General features: G+C 41.1%; 1 protein-coding gene across 1 annotated transcript in view; it reads left to right on the plus strand.

Moving 5' to 3' along the window:
* The first annotated feature begins 17793 nt into the window (after window positions 1-17793).
* Window positions 17794-19915, plus strand: part of TMPRSS7 (transmembrane serine protease 7) — a 40967-nt gene continuing 38845 nt past the window's right edge. The window contains exon 1 of the mRNA XM_067546398.1: window positions 17794-17804. The gene's annotated coding sequence lies outside the window, so the exon portion shown is untranslated. The remainder of the gene's footprint in view (window positions 17805-19915) is intronic.

Raw genomic sequence — 19915 nt, forward strand, 5'->3', positions numbered from 1 at the left:
GTAAAGGAGGACCCAGGTAGGTCTTATTCAGAAGATTACATGCCAGACTAAAGAAAGTGTCCAGAGGATCAAGAGCTGTGTGCTAAATTAGAAATGTCTCTCACACACACACACACACACACACACAGGAAAGTGTGTGTGGGTTTTTTTTCCCCCCTTTCTCTCTGTCTCAGTCAGTCAGTGACAGGATGCTTAGCCTTTTAAGTGAGTCAAGGCCCAGTCTACCCATTTTGGGCTTCTTGAAGGGGAAGCAGCCCATTTTGGCCCAGCTGTAAGCAATTAGCTGTCAACCAGCAGCCTTGGCAGTTAATTGAGTAATGAGCACCTGGGGTTGATGCCAGGTTACCAGAGTTCAGTGGGGGAAGCTGATGGTTCTAGAAAGAATTGTTCCCAGAAGTGATTGAGGGGAAAAAAAGGGGATAGCTGCAGAGAAGCTGGGTGAGGCCTACTATGGCTAGAGAAATAAGCAAGCGCTAGGAGAAGAGTTGGGGATTCTTTATCTGAGGTGGATGAGTTTGTTTTGCATCATAAGGGTGAGCTGGGGTTTGTTGACCTGGGGAGAGGATACCTGTTGGTGTTAGCCCCAGGGTTAGAAGATGGCTTGGTGCTTGGGGTCTAGCAAGAAGGAGCTATTTTTGTTTGTTTTTACTCTGTAAGAGAAGGTAATAAAGGAGACACCCTCCCCTCCCCCCCAAGGGGGCATTTTATTCTAAGCTTCCAGATGTGAGTGAATCACTGCAAGGCTGAAAGAGAGCAGCAGGCCTACAAAGTCATGCTGGGCCCCAAGGGGATGTGCTCAAGGATGGTATCCTACCACCGTACATGCTAATGCCAGCACTTTCTAGAACAGTTTAGTTGTGCAGTAAATTCATCTGTTGCATCTGCACGGTCAAGAATGTCCTGGGTTGGGATCTGTATCTGAAGGTCACCAAGTTTGGTGGGGGGGGTTGGATGCAGGGTGTTGATTGTGGCACATGTCTTGTGCACAGTATGGGATTGACGTGTTTTAATCAATGCTTTCCAATCTAACAAAACTCACTAAGCTGCATAAATACAAGCTGAGTGGCTTAAGCCCAAGTTTTAGAAAAGCAAAAGAGAAAACCTGATTACTATCTCAATTTCTGAGGAAATGCCATCTTTTAATCCCCCTCAAGCAAGGCAAAACCCAACCAATCTGATTTTCTTTACATTTCCCCACACTCACCCCTGAAAAAAAAATCAGTGCTTAGGTGTGATTAAGTCTGAGCAATAGCAGACAAAGAGGTAATAACCGCTGAATGGGGGAGGTGGAGGGACGGATGGGCTCAGCCTGGAAGTGATTTCTCAGCTATTGCTCTGCAGTGTTTCTGTGATGCATGCAGTTATAACCTTACAATAAAGATCTAATGCTGCTTCAGAGCAGCAGAAATAAATGAGTCTCTAGTCCTAATGGATTTATAGATGGTATTAGAGAGGTGACCTTTATCTCTAATGAAATCTAGACAGAATGGCTGTCTTTAGGAGAAATGTTACTCCTCTCTTCTGACTCTGTAAATCCCATCAACAAGGGCTTTTAGCCGGGGCCTGCCATACAAGCTCACTGCAGGGTGGGGGTCTGGATCCACAATGGGCCCCTGATCCTTACTGTGGCTTCTGAGTGCTGCTGTAATCCAAGCAAATAATCGGAGGTGTTATTGATAACACACGTCTGTGGCGTGGGTGAGGCTTTTTCACAGAGCAGAGAATGGGAGGCTCCTTCCCAGGTGGTAGAAGTATTCAGTCAAGATTGTGCAGCAGAGAGATGCTCTCTCTCCTAAGGGTGCAGCTGCATCCTTGTGTTTTGATTCTAAGATCCCCTTATGCTAGGTCTACCTGAGGGGAGAGATTGTGGGGAGGAGACGGCTCAGAAGCTGTTAAACTAACATGAGAATAAAATGCAAAGGAGAGTTGCAGAAAGACCTGTGACATTTCATTGAGGGAGAACCCATGCTCAGCTGTTCAAACCTTGGAAGAGGTCAGACCTCTGCTAAGGGGTGTGTGAAGACTTGAGCTGGGCACTGGAGCTGGTGCTAGACATAAGCAAATTAAGCAATTGCTTAAGGCCTGAGCAACTCCAGGGGGCCCCCATTTGCTTTTTAAAATTATGTTGTGTGCGCAGGTGCCCCCCAAAATATTCCTGCTTAGGGTCCCAGTGGGCCAGCACCACTTCAGCTAGGCAACTCCCCTCTGTTCTTGCCACAGTACACTACATACGTGGTCTTCTCTCTTTATTCCGTGCTTCCGTTTCTTACCAAGGTCTTGGAAGAGAGGAACGCATACCAGAGTGACTCTTTTTAGTGGCACATTTTTAAATAGGTGTCACAGATTACTGAGGTTAAAATTCTGTTCAGGTTAAAGTCAGGGACAGATCGGGGGCAATAAACAAAAATTCACGCAAGCCTCGACCTGTCCCTGACTGTTGTTAAAAATACACTGGGGGAGGAGGGATAACAGCTGCAGGGCCTTGCAGTGGGCTGGCCTGCCAATCAGCTGTTCGGTGGTGGCCCTGGCGCTGACTGCTGCTCTGGCACTGCCCCCCAAGTCAAGGTGGTCCCAGGAAGTCACGGAATCCATGACCAAACCGTATCCTTACTCATAACTAACATTTCTTACGTGATCCTTTTCTGTTTCATTCCCAGGATGATGTAATGGGAGGCTGAATGAGAGGAAGAGTGGCTCAAGAGTCTGAGTGCTGACTTGGGTCATGGCAGACCCATGTCCAATTCCCTGCTCTGCTACAGAATTCCATTGTGACTCTAAGAAAGCCAGTCCAGCTCCTCAAAGGTATTTACACATCTAAGTCCCAGTGATCTCAGTAGCAATTAGGCACCTCTCTACCTTTCATCTGGGCCTCAGCCTTGCTGTACCTCAGCTCCCCATCTGTACAATGGGAATAATAGCACTTCCCAGCAGTGGGGTTGTGAGGATAAAAAGTGCTAATGACGGTGAGATGCTCACCTACTACGGTGATGGGGCCATGAAAGTGTCTCAGACAGAGGGCAATACATCTGAACCAAGGGAAAATGAATAGGTTTGCCACTCATTTAGAAGAGTTGGGGGAAATAAACTGATACATTTATGGAGGGCACGGTATGATGGGACAGCCTAGTTTAGCAATTGACTGATCTTTGACTACTGGTGGTAAATATGCCAGTGGCTTATGAAGGGATGTTAGATGGGGTGGGTTCTGAGTTGTTACAGAGAATTCTTTCTTGGGTGTCTGGTTGGTGAGTTTTGCCCATGTGCTCAGGATTTAGCTGATTGCCATATCTGTGGTGGGGAAGGAATTTTGCCTCAGGGCAGATTGGCATAGGCTCTGGGGGTTTTTCGCCTTCCTCTGCAGCATGGGGCCCAGGTCACTTGCTGATGGATTCTCTGTACCTTGAAGTCTTTAAACCATGATTTCAGGATTTCAGTAGCTCAGTCATAGGTTAGGGGTTTATTACAGGAGTGGGTGGGTGAGGTTCTGTGGCCTGCGTTGTGCAGGAGGTCAGACTAGATGATCATATTGGTCCCTTCTGACCTTAATGTCTATGAGTTTATTTCTATCTTATAGGTTAGTTTAAACATTTCTGTTGAATAAAATGGAGAATGATTATCTATAGGACACTTCTAGAGGAGGGATATTGGATGCTTCCCCCCCACTTATGTCTAACTAGCTAAGAAACACTCATAGCCAATTATAAATCAAGAAAACTGATAGTAATGTGGGGTGCCTCTTGTGGTATTGTCCACTTGGCAAACCATCCCCTGCACCTGAGAGTCTCAGAGCTCGGGCCTGTGAACTCTGGCTCAGGTCTGCAGTGCTAAAAACAGCAGTGTAGACAGTTGGGCTTGGGCTCTAAAACCCACCCAACTCCCTGAGCTTCAGAGCCCCAGCCCACATGTCTGCATGGCTCTTTGTAGCACCAGAGTGTGAGACCTGGGAGCCCAAGTGTGTGGGCTCCGGGCTGTGGGACTTGCTGTTGCAGGGTTTTGTTTGTCATATAGTCATACCGTTATTGTTCCACAAAGGGGAGACTCCCTTCCCCTGACCTGTCCTTCTGCCTGTGCCCTTTGGAAGAAGCTCTGCTGAACCAGCCAGTGGCATGGTGGTGGTTGTCATGGTGCTAAATCTAGGGTTTTCAGTGCCTTACCTGGAGAGTCTTCTCTGCTAAGGCAATTGGATGCAGCTGTAGCTAATTAGGCTCAGCTTCCTAAAGGTTGCAGCTTGATATGCTAGGGAGGGTGTGTAATATACAGGTTATTTTATGGGGTGTTAGGCATTTACTGGTTATTAAAGTGTGTGAAGAGAAGGTGGCCAGAGACTAAAGTTAACTTTTAGATGAACAAAAATTTCTAGAGCATTTAGAAGCACCAGGCAGAATTCATTTTGTGGAAGGGGTGATTAACCTGGGTCTTCCATGAACTTTCTGTTATGAGCATGATATTGGGAACTGTACCGTTAAGCAGCTTTGCTCCCCAGGTAGGAAGCCTGGGGAGAAAGATGTGCTGTAGAAGCCTGTATTGTGCTAGACAGAGGTAGTTGGGGCTGTTTCTGTACCACTGAATAAGGAGGTTCCTTGGCCTTAGAGTGATTTCTAACCACCACAGTGTAGAGCATGGCTGTGCCAAGCAGTATACCTGGAGATCTCAGGAAATGTAGTCTATTCAGGAGCTAGGACTTGTTTCCCTTAACAGGCATTGTATTGTGGTGAAATGAACCAGCCAGCATGTGCTGAGAGGTGGACAGTGAGTAACTTATCCTTTCTGAGCATGTGTTGTGTGCATGTTCTGGTAAGCCCCTAACTGCTTCATGTTCCCTATATTAAATAGGGGGTTTTGGAGCCCATTTTTCACTTTGCCTGGCTTGCAAGATATGTGCCTAATAGGGCATGAAATGTGTTGGGCTAGCAGTGCAATTTTCCTGGGTGTGTGTATACATGGATGTCTGTTTTCAGTGGGAATGAGGGTGCAGGGAACACTTCCAAGTAGCCATAAACATGACTTTGTTTGGCATTTCTTGGGGCAGTCCTTACTACTGAAGAGCTTGCTTCATGGTCATGGACTATTCTAACTAGGAGCAGAGTTATTGTTGCTCATGGTAAAATGCTTAAGAGCTGAAATGTATGAAGTAGCAGGGTGCAGAGCCTCCTCAGCTTTCACAGGAGTCATTGGGAGTCTGAGGAGTGCAGCGCTCTGTAAGGTTAGGGCCTGAAATGCTAGACGTATATTGTGGTTATCACAAGTGCCTATAGTTGGAGGGAATGATTTAGTGGTTTTTAAGGAACAAGTGTGCAATATCTGTGCACTTTGGAATCATAGTTTCAGACCCCAATACCTTTCATCATTTGAGTTAGAGGAAAGTACTTTTCTCTGTGGGGTTTTCCAAGGCAGTTTTTAAACCAGAGGGTTGTCTGTTGTGCCTCTCACACACACAAAACAAAAAAACAAACACACCCACCTGTTGCACATTTTGTAAAGTAGTACTTCATTCTAGGTGGTGTGGCCAAAAAATAATGTTGTTCTCCAACTCTGTGACCTGTGCTGGCTTGCTGCTGTTCTTTGAGCCAAATGCAGCTGTGTTGCAATGTGGAATGGACAATATATAGTATGTGAAATGCTTTGGGATAAGTGATGCCCTATAAATGTAAAAATACACTATGTTTTAGACTAAGTTGATGTGGAATAATAAATCTAACTACCATAAACTTCTTGTGAATAATCAGCAGTCATATGAATTAAGGAAATCATTGAAGTAGGCTTTTATTTTAACTGGATACTGAACCATTATTGTTACCAAATGATTCCCTGTAAGTGGAATGATCATTCCTTATTGTAATGTACAGTATTTTTAATATTTTCCTGGAGGATGAGGACTGAAAACAAAATGAACATGTTCAACAAGAGCTGATGATTACTAATGCTTTCCAAAGAGCAATCATCACACCATTCATGCTGGAAATCAGATCTTTAAAAACCCATCTGCCATAGGAATATAATGAAATTCTTTATACAATGTGTTATGTATTTTCTTAAAGATAAATTCTGAATTATAGCCATTCTACCACTATGGTGTAAAGTCACTGCTGTGGACAGCATGTATGTATCTGACCTTAATGGTAGAACATGTCCTGTATTTGAAAGGGCATTCTCTGTTAATGAGTCCCTTAAGAATCTATTCTGCAGTTGCTGTGCATTGAGCTCTTATTGCAGTCAAGTAGAGTCAGGCAAATTGGATTGTTAGATGCAGATAAATGGGCCCATGGCATATTTAATTGAAGGAGTGATGGTGCTGGTGTCCTTCAGCCAAGTATAAAAACAGCTTCCATTAGTTTCAAAGCATTGAAGAATCAGATTTCATTGCTCTGAGCATTGTTTTTGGTTGATTTTTAGCAAGACTGTGTACTGGATCTAGTAAATGGATTGCAAAGCCAATCAGATCTGCAAAACTGAATTTTTATTTCTAAATGTAATTATTTTCTGGAAGTAACAGCTTTATTTTCAGTAGGGCTGCACTAAGAAAATGATGCAATTCCCTGTTTGATATGATATCTGTTTAAAAGGATGCAGTGGGCTCAATCTGTGTATCGGATATACATATCTCAATCTTAAAACCAATAGAAATGTTCTAAAACAAATTAAAAAAATGAATAACATTCCCTGAAATATTAGTTTGCCATACGTGAGACCCTGAAAGCAATGCCGTCTACACACACAAGTGAAACTGCTGAGTTTACTTTCACTGACATGTCTGAATGAAATGCACAAGATAAACACTTTGTAGGCAATGGTAAATCAGCTACATTTGGAAACTGGATTATCTGTTCACAGCTAACAGTTTATGATTTAGAGAATGCTCTATAATTGATGTATAAACTACAGTTCCTAGATGTATTGTTCCACTTTTGAACAATGGGCACAAGGTTCACCAGAAAAGTGGAAAAACAAAGACATTTTCCAATAGCTAAAACCAGCCATTTTAAATACTTAAAAAAGAATAGCGTTATTTACCTCACCCTGCATAGTTTTAGGTATGTCTACAGTACAGCAGCACAGCTCTGCAACTGTAGAGTAGACAGTAGTTAGGCTGAATTCTTCTGTCGGTCTGGTTGCATATACAGTAACTAGGTTGATTTAATTCTCTGATATAGACCAGGCTTTAGACTATTGCCTGGTTACCACATATGTTGATTTTATTAACTTGCATTATAATCACCCTTAAGAGAATTTCAAATGCAGTTGATAAATTAAGTCAAATAACAGAGGGATTAAAAATTGGCTTCCAAAATGAGCATGGATGAATATCCTGCAAAAATATAGTGAGAGACATGGGTCCATATGTTAGTGTGTGACACAGAGAGAAAGGTCAGAAACAGCATTCAGGAGGCAGCATGATTATTGCAAATGCTGACAAAATTAAGTTTCTTACAATGTGGCTTGTAATTATGTTTGTTAGTTCAAGTTGCTCCCTGGCTGATCATTGCCAGGACAAGAACATGGTAAGTGTGTGTGTGTGGGGGGGGATTAATTTGAGATCATCTTTTAAAAAGCAATGAGTTACCCACCTGTTCAGGTATTGTTGGTATTCTACCATCCCAATAGTGTGAGCTGTGTAAATTAATTATGACTAGAAAGAACCAGCCCTGCACGGTGTGGCTGTAGCATGCAACCTGGATGTGGCCTGGAAATGCAAAACACAGTTGTGTACTGTTTAGATGTTTTCTTAGCCAAAGTCGTAATCCTGCAAGGTGCCGGAACCCTCATCTCCTAGATTCCGATCCTGCCAAGACTTGGGAATATGCTTAGCTTTACCCACACGAGTACTCCCATAGACAATGACAGTATTCAGTAGCGTAATTTTACATGTACATGGAAGTTGTCACAGGATTGGGAGTCCTACTGACTATCCTGTAATCCCATGTTAGATTTGGGCCAATCAATAGCTCTCGTATAAAATCAAGTGTTTATTGATATATATTGGCCTAATCTGGTCTAGCTAACTGAAACCAACATATAATTACAACTTTATTCAGCTTGACACACATACATGTAACCCCCGGGGTGAGCAATGGGTTTACCAGGTGTTGTTGCATTAGATGAGGAAGGGTCCAGTTGCATTTATGGAGGGGAAGAAACCAACCTCTAGTAAGGGAAACTTAAAATGCTCAGATATTACATAAGTAAGTCTCTTCTGATATTATCCTAGAATCTTTGAAGGGTTTCCAGCAGTTTCCGTTCTCATTTGTCTTTGATCAAAACCAATGTTTCCACCAAACATTTTTAGGGTGAACATGTAATATGTTATCCAGGAAGGATGAAAATACTGAAATACAGGCTGTTTGGTGTGTATGTCTGTCTGTCTCTCTCTCTATGACAAAAGCATTATAGGCCTGTGCATAGAACCCCATGTCACAGAGGAATATGAGTCTTTCCTTTTTGAACATTTTCTAGCCCTCATGGTGAGGAAGATGAAGATGGGGTTGAAGGAAAAGGCAATTCAGGGCTTACGGGGGCCTATTAGTCTGCAGAGTGGGATGGGGATTTAAGGGAGATCAAGGGAGAACTTGCAAAGTGGTGGTTTCCTTCCAGGCACATTAAAGCAACTTTACATTCCCTTTGTGAAAAAGCCACATGCCAGTGTCAACTGCAGGGTGTCACAAAGGTACAACTTAACTTACAGTTCGGTCAGGACACTGGTGTTACACATGCTCTGTTACCTATGGGAAATACCATGGGATCTTTTATAAGTGAGGCCCTACTTGAATTGTGGGATGATTGTCAAATAATTGCGGCTGAGTTGCGGACTAGACATGGAAAATCATGGAAAAGTAATAATGGATCCTTATTATTTGTGGTAACTTGGAAAAGCTGGTGGCGGGAGCCCTGCCATGCACGGGGCTGATGGCAGGGGCACCTGCTGTCAGAATTGCGGTGGAAGCCTAATAGTGTGGGATCTGCAACATCGTGAATTAAGTAGGGATTTACTTATAAGTATTTGGTACCTCACTTCTGACCAATGGTGGACTCACTAGCAGAATAGTGACACCTAACACCAGTCTGGGATACTGATTTATCAGAAAGGAGGTCACCTACTATATCACTGATCCCACACCCTCTGGTTGATGGATATTCTTGGCATGTCTCCTATTGAAGTTCCGACCAGCCTGACTTTTCTAAGCTTGTGAAATTGAGTAGAAAGAACTTGAACTTCAGCCTATCTTCACCACCCGAAAGACTAGAAAGGCTTTCTTGGGCAGTATGAATGGCATCTTATGGGGGCTTCCCAAAGGCACTCACATGCTTCCCATGAAGTCAGGGAGAAATTTTATCATTGACTTCAATGAGATGGTGTTATGGCAACACTGAACTCCTTGGAAAATCCCACCCTTACTTTCTGGAAAGTGTGGCAACTCCCGTAGTTAGGGTGTCATGTTGTGACTATACCAAGATTCAGATAAACTCTCAAACTTTTTATGGGACAGAACTTTTACTTTCTTTATGTTCAACAGTTCTCACTGTTGATATTACTTGCTTTCCTACAGCTGGTCAATTGCAGATACGTAACTTCATATTAGTAATGGAGAAATCAAGAATAAAATCAGCTGGTAGGCCCAATAAGAGGCAAGTGATGCATAAATATTAACTGATTAACTCTCAGTCCTTAGAATGTCACAAAGAGATGAATGGGCACTTTGCTGGGAGATGTGCTCGCTTACCCTTTCTGCTTTCATTGAAAATGATGGGATACAAATAACCAAACGATGTTTTAAGTCTGTACAAGCTGAGCTAAATTGCTCTATTAGCACTCAGGGAGACTGCTGTGTGAGTCAGCCACTTAATTTCAGACTGTAAGTTCTGTCAACAACTCTTAGGTGTAGTGTCTGGATCTTTGACGCGGGATCAATAGCTTTTTGATCTGGAAGACCAATTGTTGAGATAGTGTTGTCCATCCGAATATATTTCATTGCATCAAAGGCCTTTGGGGAGAAGTCAAGCAGTTTATTAAGTAACAAAACTGACAAGTTAAGTGGAAGAGAAGGAGGTTCTATTATTTTGAGGCTACAATACAACTACTGGATTCAACAGTAAAATTGAAAATAAGATATATAATTTTCATATGAGGTGTAGAAAACTTAATTAGAATATTTCAAAATATTTCCAGGAGGTAGGGGAGATTGGAAGTCAGAAACCAAACCATATTGGTATACCCCTAGACAAGGCCTCATTTCATTTCACTAACAACTTCAGTTGGCTGTTTTTACCTCAAAAATAAAACACAATGGTTCTATTGTCACAATTCTTGAAACTTTTAAAATAGGTGCACGAAGAGATGTGTCCAAAATACTGAGAACATTGACAATGCACTGTTAATCTGCGGGACTCACTCTTCAATATACTGTTTATATTATAGTAGCTCCTGGAGGAGCTGATCGGGAGTTCAACAGGCTAGGAATTGTACAAACACATTGTAAGAGATGGGTTCTTCTGTGGAAGGATTAAAAGATTTAAAACCAGCCTTGTGGGTTTTATCTTCATTCTCCCTGTTGTTTGCAGTACTAAGCCATAAGGGATTTTCTAGGTTACCTAGGCATAATTGAGGCCAAGAGTTTAAGGTTTCAGTTTACATGGGTGAAAGTAGCCTTACATTAAGCTGAAAACTAACATAAAGGATATACACTGTTCTGCTTCAGGGCATAAGCCAAGCCGTATCTGATAGATGTAGGAAGAAACTTACTTGTAGGTACATTGTACACTTTCTTCTGAATCATCCAGTACTGGTTACTGAAACAGTATACTGGACTAGGCAGACTGTTAGTCTGATTCATTGTCATTTTCTGTGGAACTTTTTTCTGCAAGACTGTTAAAATCTGTCAAATTCTTAGCTCTTCCTTACCCATCCAGTGCTGTGGAATGAGTCTTTTTAATAGAGCTGAGTGAATAATTGACGGGGGGAGGGTTTGTTTGGGGGCTGAATGGAAGAATCAGGATAAAAAAATCGGTTGGTTCAATCAGAACTTTTTTTTTTCTTACCAAAACATTTTTTTCAGCTTTTCATTTTAGGTAATTCACGGGTCATCCCTTCCCCCACGTTTTTGTTTCTAAAAAAAAAAAAAAAAAAAAAAAAAGCTAAATTTTCAAGTGAGCTGCTGTTTCAAGATAAAGTTGAAACGTTTTGTTTTAAAATGATAGAAACCAACTTTTTCAAAAAAAGTGTAATTCTTTTTGGCCAAAGCTGTTCACTGAATTCGACCTGGATTTGAAAATACTTTTGATGCCCTGAAAAATGCCTTATTTTTCAATGCCTTATTTTTGCAACGTTATTAGCTGAATTTTTTTTTTTTTTTTTTTTTTTTTTTTTGCCCCAGCTTTAATTTTTCATGGTAATAATTAAATTAGTAGGGGTCCATCTTTGAAGAAGATTTAAAGGCTCTCTTAAATGTTATCACAAGTAGTTGGGGTTTCTTTAATACATTTATAACATTCATTACGTCGTATTCACAGTAGGCATTGAAATAATTCATCATTTTAGAAACAGACAGCTGTTATATAGAGAGTGTGAAGGAGACCATAATCCAGTAAAGAAGGCTATAAAATATTTCATTACTAAATGATAATGGGATAGTACTTGTGACAAAATGGGGATTTTTTGTAATTTTTGTGTGAATCTTGTGTATGCCTCAGTTCCCCCTATATTTTGCATTGCTACCCAGTGCAAGGGGGTAGGGGGATGGAAGGGGAGAGAAGATTAAATTGGGGTGTGTGTGTGTGTGTGTGTGTGTGTGACACACACACACACCTACCTAGTGGACTGTGAATGAGTCATCAACAACAACAAAAAAAGACATTGAGACCTGGCAACCAATGACCCAGAGGGAGAAGGGGTTCCCTGCTTCTAAGTAGGAAGCTAAGCTGAGACCCCCAGCGCAAGAACAAAGGACTTGGAGAAGTGAGGTGGGGGGATAAGAGTTGGCTTCTGGAAAGATGCTTATCAGGAGCTCTCTCATCTGGGAAGTGACTCAGGAAGGAAGTCAGAGAGCGGGACGGAGCCTGAAAATGGAGTTCGCTGTAGCTTGGCTTGTGACTGGCTCTGGGTTGACCCGGATGGTCTATGCTTTAACCTTCATTTTTCTGTGCTACCCTAAAGACTTCCAGTGCTCTGTTCCAGTTGACTAATAAACCCTACTGTTTTGAAAACATTGCCTGAGCGTTACTATAAATGCTAGGTGAGGTGCATTAGTCCCTGAAGAGTCTACAGGTTTCTACCAGGAGACTGTCTCCGTTGGACTTGCTGAAGAGAGCTCATAGCATGAAGCAGGAGTCTGGAGCACCAGCGGTTGGGTCTCAGGAGGTGGTGAGGCCCCATGGCCTACTTGAAGGAGGAGTGAGACCCCCTTACAGGTCTGGCGCATCAAAGGGATTCCTCCACGAGACTGTTCCAAAGCTGGGGGCACCGATCCTGTGGATCCATGATAGTAAACTTCTGCACTGGATCACAGTAGGAACATTGAGGTTTAAGATGAGTTTTTAAACCCCAGTTCTTAGCCTGCTTTATTTAACAATGTGAGCTAGTTAAGGCTTACTTCGAGCAACTTATTTGTAGTGTACAGTACAAAATAAAACGCCTTTAAAAAAACAACAAATCCAAGTACGTACTTATTTATTTGACTTACTTTTAGAAACTCTAGTCAAATTTTTGTCAAACGTTCCTTTACCTGTTACTAATAGTTCTTCATAGTTTAAAAAGAATTTCTGTAGCGTAAGTAATGTAACTTGCCCATCTATTCACTTCTTGCTATCTTCATTGCAGCTAATTAAGTCAGTTTTAATTTTTCTTCTGCAAATGTCAATATTCTGATTTTGATCCATTAACATGCTGCAGGAGTCTGTTAAAACTCTTAAAACAACCCTCTTCCCCCCCACATTTGGGGCCTAAAGCTACTTGATAGTGTCCTTTCAATCTTCACAACAGAGCAACAAGGCAGATGAAATTACAATTGGAAATTCATGAATGTAAATCGATGCCTTCCTCAGCGAGTTGTCCTGGACACTGGTACCAGTTCTGCTTGGATCAGAGCTGGCAGTGGCGATATTGCCTAGGAATAGGTGCAGTGTTTCTTTTAAGCCTGGAGTGAATTTTACAAGTAAGTCTGTAGAATGGATGAACAAAACAGTCACACGTCAGCCAAACCTGAAGATGAACTAAGTGTAAGTAGGTGATTTAAGTGCACTCGGCTACTGTACCAGACCAGTGCACTCTGCATACAGGGTTAAAGCTATTTATAAAATATCTAAATTTTATTGTTAAATTTGTTGTTTTATCCTTGTGAATTTAAAAAAAAACATGTGTCTTCTGATGCATTTCAGTGAGTATTTACTGATTGACATTTAAACTGTGACAGTATGTAAGGGTTAGACTGGTTTCATGACATGCAGCAGATTTCTGCTAAGAAATCTATTTCCAGGCAAGAAATCCAGCATTAAACTAAGTATAGCTATCTTTCAAATGCATAACTAAGGACATCACTGCACTAGAGATCACATGTGACAGAAAGAATGAGATGGAATTAAATAATTTAGTGTATTGTGATACTTAAATTGCTTTATTAGCTGGACTGCATTATATAGTGCAAAAACTGAACTGAAGCGGGGGAAAGTTGCATTGTTTGAATAAAATAGAAAACCTAATCCAGAATGTTTAAACTCTCATTGCTCCTATTGCTATGAAATGTTTATGGTTAAACTAATTTACCGAGAAGAATTATTCATATTGTAAATATACAGCTTAGCCATTAGCGCTGCTATTATCAACACAGCACTCCAGCATTAGGCACAAAAGCTTGTCAGGCACACAAGACTTGATACATTAAGTGCATTTTTTCCCAGATAAAATCATTGTAACTAATAGATTGATCAACAAGTTGAAGTCTGGATGTACCCATGCATTCATTAACAGTGCAAATGCTGAGCCACTATCATACATTTCTGTAGTTTGAGGGAGTGAGCGCATCTCCTTCCTGCAATATTCTTCTTTTCAACATGTCCATCCTTACGATTAGTCTCTAAAGAAATTTAATAGGCACAAAATGGGTAGGCTTCTATAGAAATTAATCTTTAAAAATCTTGGCCTGTAAGTGCAATTAGTGATTTTGTGGGTGCCCTATTTGATACCTTACACTGGCCTGATTTTTTTTTTGGGGTGGATCCTGAGTGTCTTCTGAATATAAGATCCTTAAGCTGTCATGTTGGACACCCGAATTTACTAGTTATTTGAAAACTCTTGACTAAACCTGTATAATAGACAACAGTATTCTTTTCTATTTTTAATCTTTCTATATTATTGTATTTAATTTAATAGAATAGTTGGGGGGAAGGAATGCTGTCCGTTAAGTCTAAAGTTGTTTTCCATAAGGGTTAAGAAAATTAATTGTTAATTATTTAGAAACTGACAACATTTAGGGAAGATATAAAATGCCTGTATTTAACCCAATGCTGCTACACTATATTAAACAAAAGTTAAGGATGGTCTAAGAAGCTAGGAGGCAGTAGAGGACTACCCATCATATCTGACTGTTGTAGATTTGCAGGATCTTGTATTGTATTTGTTCCTTCTGTAATGATGTCAAGAACCCTTCTATTAAACGGATTCACACATTATGGAAGTAATATGTAGCTGCTTTCCTATAATTAAGACTGGCTTAGGTTGGTGTTAAGCTATGGATGCGCATGCTGCTTTGCAAGCTCTTAACCAGAGCTGTGCGGAAAAACAAACCTACATTGCTGATAGAAGCAGTGTGAAACTCTGCTGGATTCACAACAAGCAAAATGTTTTTCTGATGAAATCCAGTTTTTGGAGGTGAAAAAATTAGTTTGGTGCTCAAACCTCCTCCTCTGCTCCAATTTGTGTTAATACTTCCTAACTGGGCTTCTACTCTGCCTTCTGCTGCTACTCTTTGCTAGTGGTCTTCTGCTGAAAAAAACCCAGAGAAGTCAGGACATAGCCAATACTTCTAGGAATTGGTAAGGATTTTCTCACATCTATTCATTAAACTCTACCCCAAAATATAATTTGCAGCAAAGAATTCTCCAAGCAAAACTTGCTATCTCACCGCTCTACCTACCCCTACATTGTGATAGGCTGCACTCTTCTGTAATGCTTTTTTGGTATTACTTAGGCTACAGTAGTTGCTGTGTCTTTACTTTTCTCTGCTTGCCAAAATACTTCCCTCTTGTAGCGGCTGGTCATGTTCAAATGCAGTGTGGGTTGTATCCATACTACTTAGTTTGTAAGCTCTTTGGAACAGGGACCATCTTTTTGTTGTGTTTGTACATACCTTGATGGTGTTCCTAGATATAGAACTGCCTTAATAATGAATTGGGTTTCTATGAGAACTATGGGGGGAAATGCAAATGTCAAAAGAGAAATCTCCTCTTTTCCTGGGTGCAGTTTAGCCAAGTGTGTTTGAAATACTCCCCATGGCTCCCCGCATATTTATTTTTTATTTTTTTGTCTTTGTTTTAGGTATCAAATATTTCAGTCCAAATAGTAAATGCAGAAGAGAAGTTGGAGAAAAAGATACTTGCAAGGAAAAACCATGGCAAGTCCAAATCTAAGAGGAAAGTCAAGAAAACAATATGGAATTTTCAAAATACAATAATTCTTTTTACGTTGGTTCTGTTTGTGATAGGTGTTATAACTTGGACCTTACTGTGGCTCTTTATTGGTGAGTTACTGAAAGTTCATGCACATTTTACACATCAGTGTATTATTGATGGCACTCAGTAGTTGCTTTTAGGGCCTCAGTTGATCTGAGGTCTCTTTCCAGATAGCACATGAACTGATTTAAGACTGCCTTTTAGGATACTCTAAGGGACAAAGGAGAGTATGTCCACACTGCAATGTCCACACAACTGCCCATGGCAGCTGACTTGGGCTCATGGGGCTTGAATAAGGGGCATTAATTGAGATGTAGACATTCACGCTTAAGCTGGAGTCCAGGCTGTAGGACCCTGTGATCTGGAAGGATCCCAGAGCTCGGGCTGCACCCCGAGCCTGAATGTCTGCACCACAATTAAATGCACCTTACTGTGAGTCCAAGTCAATTGGCCCGGGCCAGCCGAAGGTGCCTAATTGTGGTGTACACGTACTCTTAGATCCTGCATCACAGTGACTTTGGCTCTAGCTGAATGTTGGCTGATGCTTGGAGCTGCGATGAGTTATTCCAGCATCAGCCATCTCAGGGGTCATTTTACAGAGATGCAAAGCATTCTCTCACAATGGCTAGCCGTGCTGACTTGAATGCTCGCATCTGCTTGTTGCCTCAGGGAGCTCCAGACCTTAGTATTGATCCTGAGCAAAACTTTTAGACAGCAAGGCCAGTAAAAACCTTCTTACGTTGCTTCCAGTGCATAAATATTTTAAGACAGTAAAGCTTTTTTGTAGAGAGGAAAACAGAAATGTAAGTTTGATTCCAAGCAACTCAGCTATATTCTGAAGCTGTTTAAGAAATCAAGTAATGCTCCTGATCTGATTGAGAAACAGCTGCCTCTGTCAAACTTTCCTTTCTGCAGTAGTTGCTCTAAATGGGCTGTAAAAACCATGTGCTCCCTTTGAATTCATGCCGTTGATACTAATTTACATCCATATGTTCCTAGCCTCAGACTTATGAGGGATGCCTCCAGGATCCCGCTAGTGACACCTAAATAGTGGTGCCACAAGAGGTACGATACAGTAGAAAGAGGGGTCACCATGAGACAATTTTTCTGCTCTTTATCTCTATAGAGGTCTGGCATATATTTTATTAATTTAAAAAAAAATATTGGGTGTCCAAAAAAACCTGTGTGAGCTTGAAAATGAAGGACATCCAGAGGGGTCTCATCACAGAAATCTCAGATTGTCCATTCCACATTATGTGTAGGTTGAGTGGAAGTTCTACTGGAGGTAATTTGTGGAAAATAAATTATATTGTAATTTATTATGCTGCTGTAACCCTTTTTCATGTCACTCTTACTTACAGCTCTAGTTTCTGTTCCCAACTCTTCCATTTGCTATGAACATGACTATAATTCTCATTTGCTCTGTTGCACAGTTTCCTCCTATGTACAATAGAAAGAATTGCCTGTGTTATCAGACTACTAAGTCTTAACTTGGCAGGCTATGGCTACACTGATGGCAGCAAAGTCGCCGCTGTCAGATCAATTTCTCTGGATCGACTGAGCGGTCAGTGAAGACCCACTCAGTCGATCCAGAAATCGATGTACTAAGCCCACCTTCGCAAGTTGTGTAGCGCTGCATCGACGGGAACACGGTTCCCATTGGCACAGCGCAGTGAAGACGGCACGAAGAAGAGTAGCAGAGAAGTCGACGGGAGTTAACGCAAGCTACGCAAAAAACTTGTGAACTCCCGTCGACTGCCACTGAATCTCGGAGGTAAGTGAAGACAGGGTCTCAGACTTCCATAAAGTGCTTTGAGATGATTGCATAAGAAATGCTTTTTAAAGTATTACTTGTTCTCTTGAAGCAAATCATTCAAACATAGTGTTGTCAAAGTGTCGCCCCTCCAACTGTGGAAGTGAATAATTAATTTTGGATTGGAAATTTGTCAGCCACAGTATTTAGTTGTTAAATTATTTTTTTCTCTCTCCTTTTTTTTATTCTTCCATTCTCTCTTGCAGTTGAAGCAGAAAACAAAGATGCTTTGTACTTCGTTGGATTATTTCGTGTAGCCAACATAGAATTTCTCCCGGAATATAGGCAGAAGGAGTCAAGAGAATTCCTCTCAGTGGCACAGAATGTGCAGCAAGTGGTAAGAACTTCGAGCATGTTATAATATTAGCAAACAGTTCAGAACCCTGAACAATATTAGAAAAAGCTTCAGTTTTGGCAGTGACACACTAGTTGTATAGAGAAGGCTGTTTAAAGGGTTTGCTGCCTGGAAGAATCCTAGAAATGTAGGGCTGGAAGGGACCTCAAGAAATCATCATGTCTAGCCCGCTGCTCTGAGACAGGACCAAGTAAACCTAGACCATCCTAACAGGTGTTTGTCTAATGTGTTTTTAAAACACCTCAAATGATGGGCACTCCACACCTCCCTTGGAAGCCAATCTCCCTTTTATAGTTAGAAAGTTTTTTCTAATATCCAACCTAAATCTCCCTTGCGCCCATTGCTTCTTGTCCTACCTTCAGTGGACATGGAGAATAACTGATCGCCATCCTCTTGATAACAGCCCTTACCATATTTGAAGACTATCAAGTCCCCCCCATAGTCGTCTTTACTCAATACTAAACAAGCCCAGTTTTTTAAACCTTTCCTGATAGGTCAGGTTTTCTAAAAACTTATCATTTTTTGTTGCTCTTCTTGATGATCTCCAATTTGTCCATATATTTCCTAAACGGTGGCACCCAGAATTGCACACACACTACTACAACTGAGGCCTCACCAGTGCTGAGTGGAACAATTGCCACCCTCCCCCCATCTTACAGCCAACACTTCTATTAATACACCCAAAATATTAGCCTTTTTTGCAACTGCATCTCATTGATGACTCATTGATTTGTGACCACTGTAAACCCCAGATACTTGTCCGCAGTACTGCCTCCTAGCCAGTTATTTCCCCTCTTGTAGGTGTGCATTTGATTTTTTCCTTCCTAAGTGAAGTACTTTAAATTTCATCTGGTTGAATTCAAACCAATTCTCCAATTTGTCAAGGTCACTAATCCTGTCCTCCACAGTGCTTACAAGTCCCTTCCCAGCTTTGTGTCATTTGCAAATTTTATAGGCATACTCTCCACTCCATTATCCAAGTCATTAATGAAAATATTGAATACTACCAGACCCAGGACTGACCCCTGCAGCATCCTATGACATATGTTCTCCCAGTTTGTCAGCGAACCATTGATAACTCTTTTAGTATGGTCTTTTAACCAGTCACACATCCACCTGTATGGTAGTTTAATCTAAACTGTATTTCTCTGCTTGGTTTATGAGCATGTCAAAAGCTTTACTAAAATCAAGATATATCCTATCTACTGCTTCTCCCCTATCCACTAGGCCAGTAAACCCGTCAAAAAGGAAATTAGGTTAGTTTGGCATGATTTATTCTTGACAAATCCATGATGACTATTCATTAAAACCTTATCCTTTAAGTGCTTACAAATTGATTGCTTAATAATTTGTTCCGGTATCTTTTTCTGGGTATTGACGTCAGGCTGACTGGTTTCTAAATTCCCGGGTCTTTCTGTTTCCCTTTTAAAGATAGGTACTATGTTTGCCCTTCTCCAGTTTTCCTGGAAGACATCCATCTTCTGTGAATTCTTTAAGGTAACTGCTATTGGTTCCAAGATTGCTTCAGCTAGTTCCTTAAGTACTCTAGGATGAATTTCTTCAGGCCCTGCTGACTTAATGCATCTATCTTAAATCTGTTCTTTCCATATTTTGGCTTGAATTCCTTCCTCCTGGTTGCTAATATTAATTGTGTTGATTATCTGGTCACCGTTCACTTTTTTTGTGAAGACTGAAGCAAAATAGGCATGAAACATCTCCCCCTTCTTGATGTCATCAGTTATTAGCTCTTATTTCCCACTAAGACTTATTCTTTCCTTTACCTTTCTCTTGCTCCTAATATATTTTAAAGAACCTTTTCCTATTGTCTTTTATGTCTCTTACTAGGTGTAACTCATTGTGTGCCTTAGTCTTTCTGATTTTGTCCCTACCTGCTTGGGCTACTCTTTTGTCCTCCTCCTTAGCAATTCATCCATATTTCCACTTTTTGTAGGCTTCCTTTTTGATTTTTCAGGTCATTAAAGATCTTCTGATGGAGCCATCTTGGCCTGTTCTTATTCGTCCTCTTTCCTTCACATCAGGGTAGTTTGCAGTTGTGCCTGTAATATTGTCTCCTTCAGAAACTGCCAGTGTGC

This window comes from Emydura macquarii, unplaced genomic scaffold (assembly GCF_026122565.2).
Source record: "Emydura macquarii macquarii isolate MOO-44397 ecotype Brisbane River unplaced genomic scaffold, CSIRO-AGI_Emac_v2 contig_1119, whole genome shotgun sequence".
Classification (NCBI taxonomy): domain Eukaryota; kingdom Metazoa; phylum Chordata; order Testudines; family Chelidae; genus Emydura; species Emydura macquarii.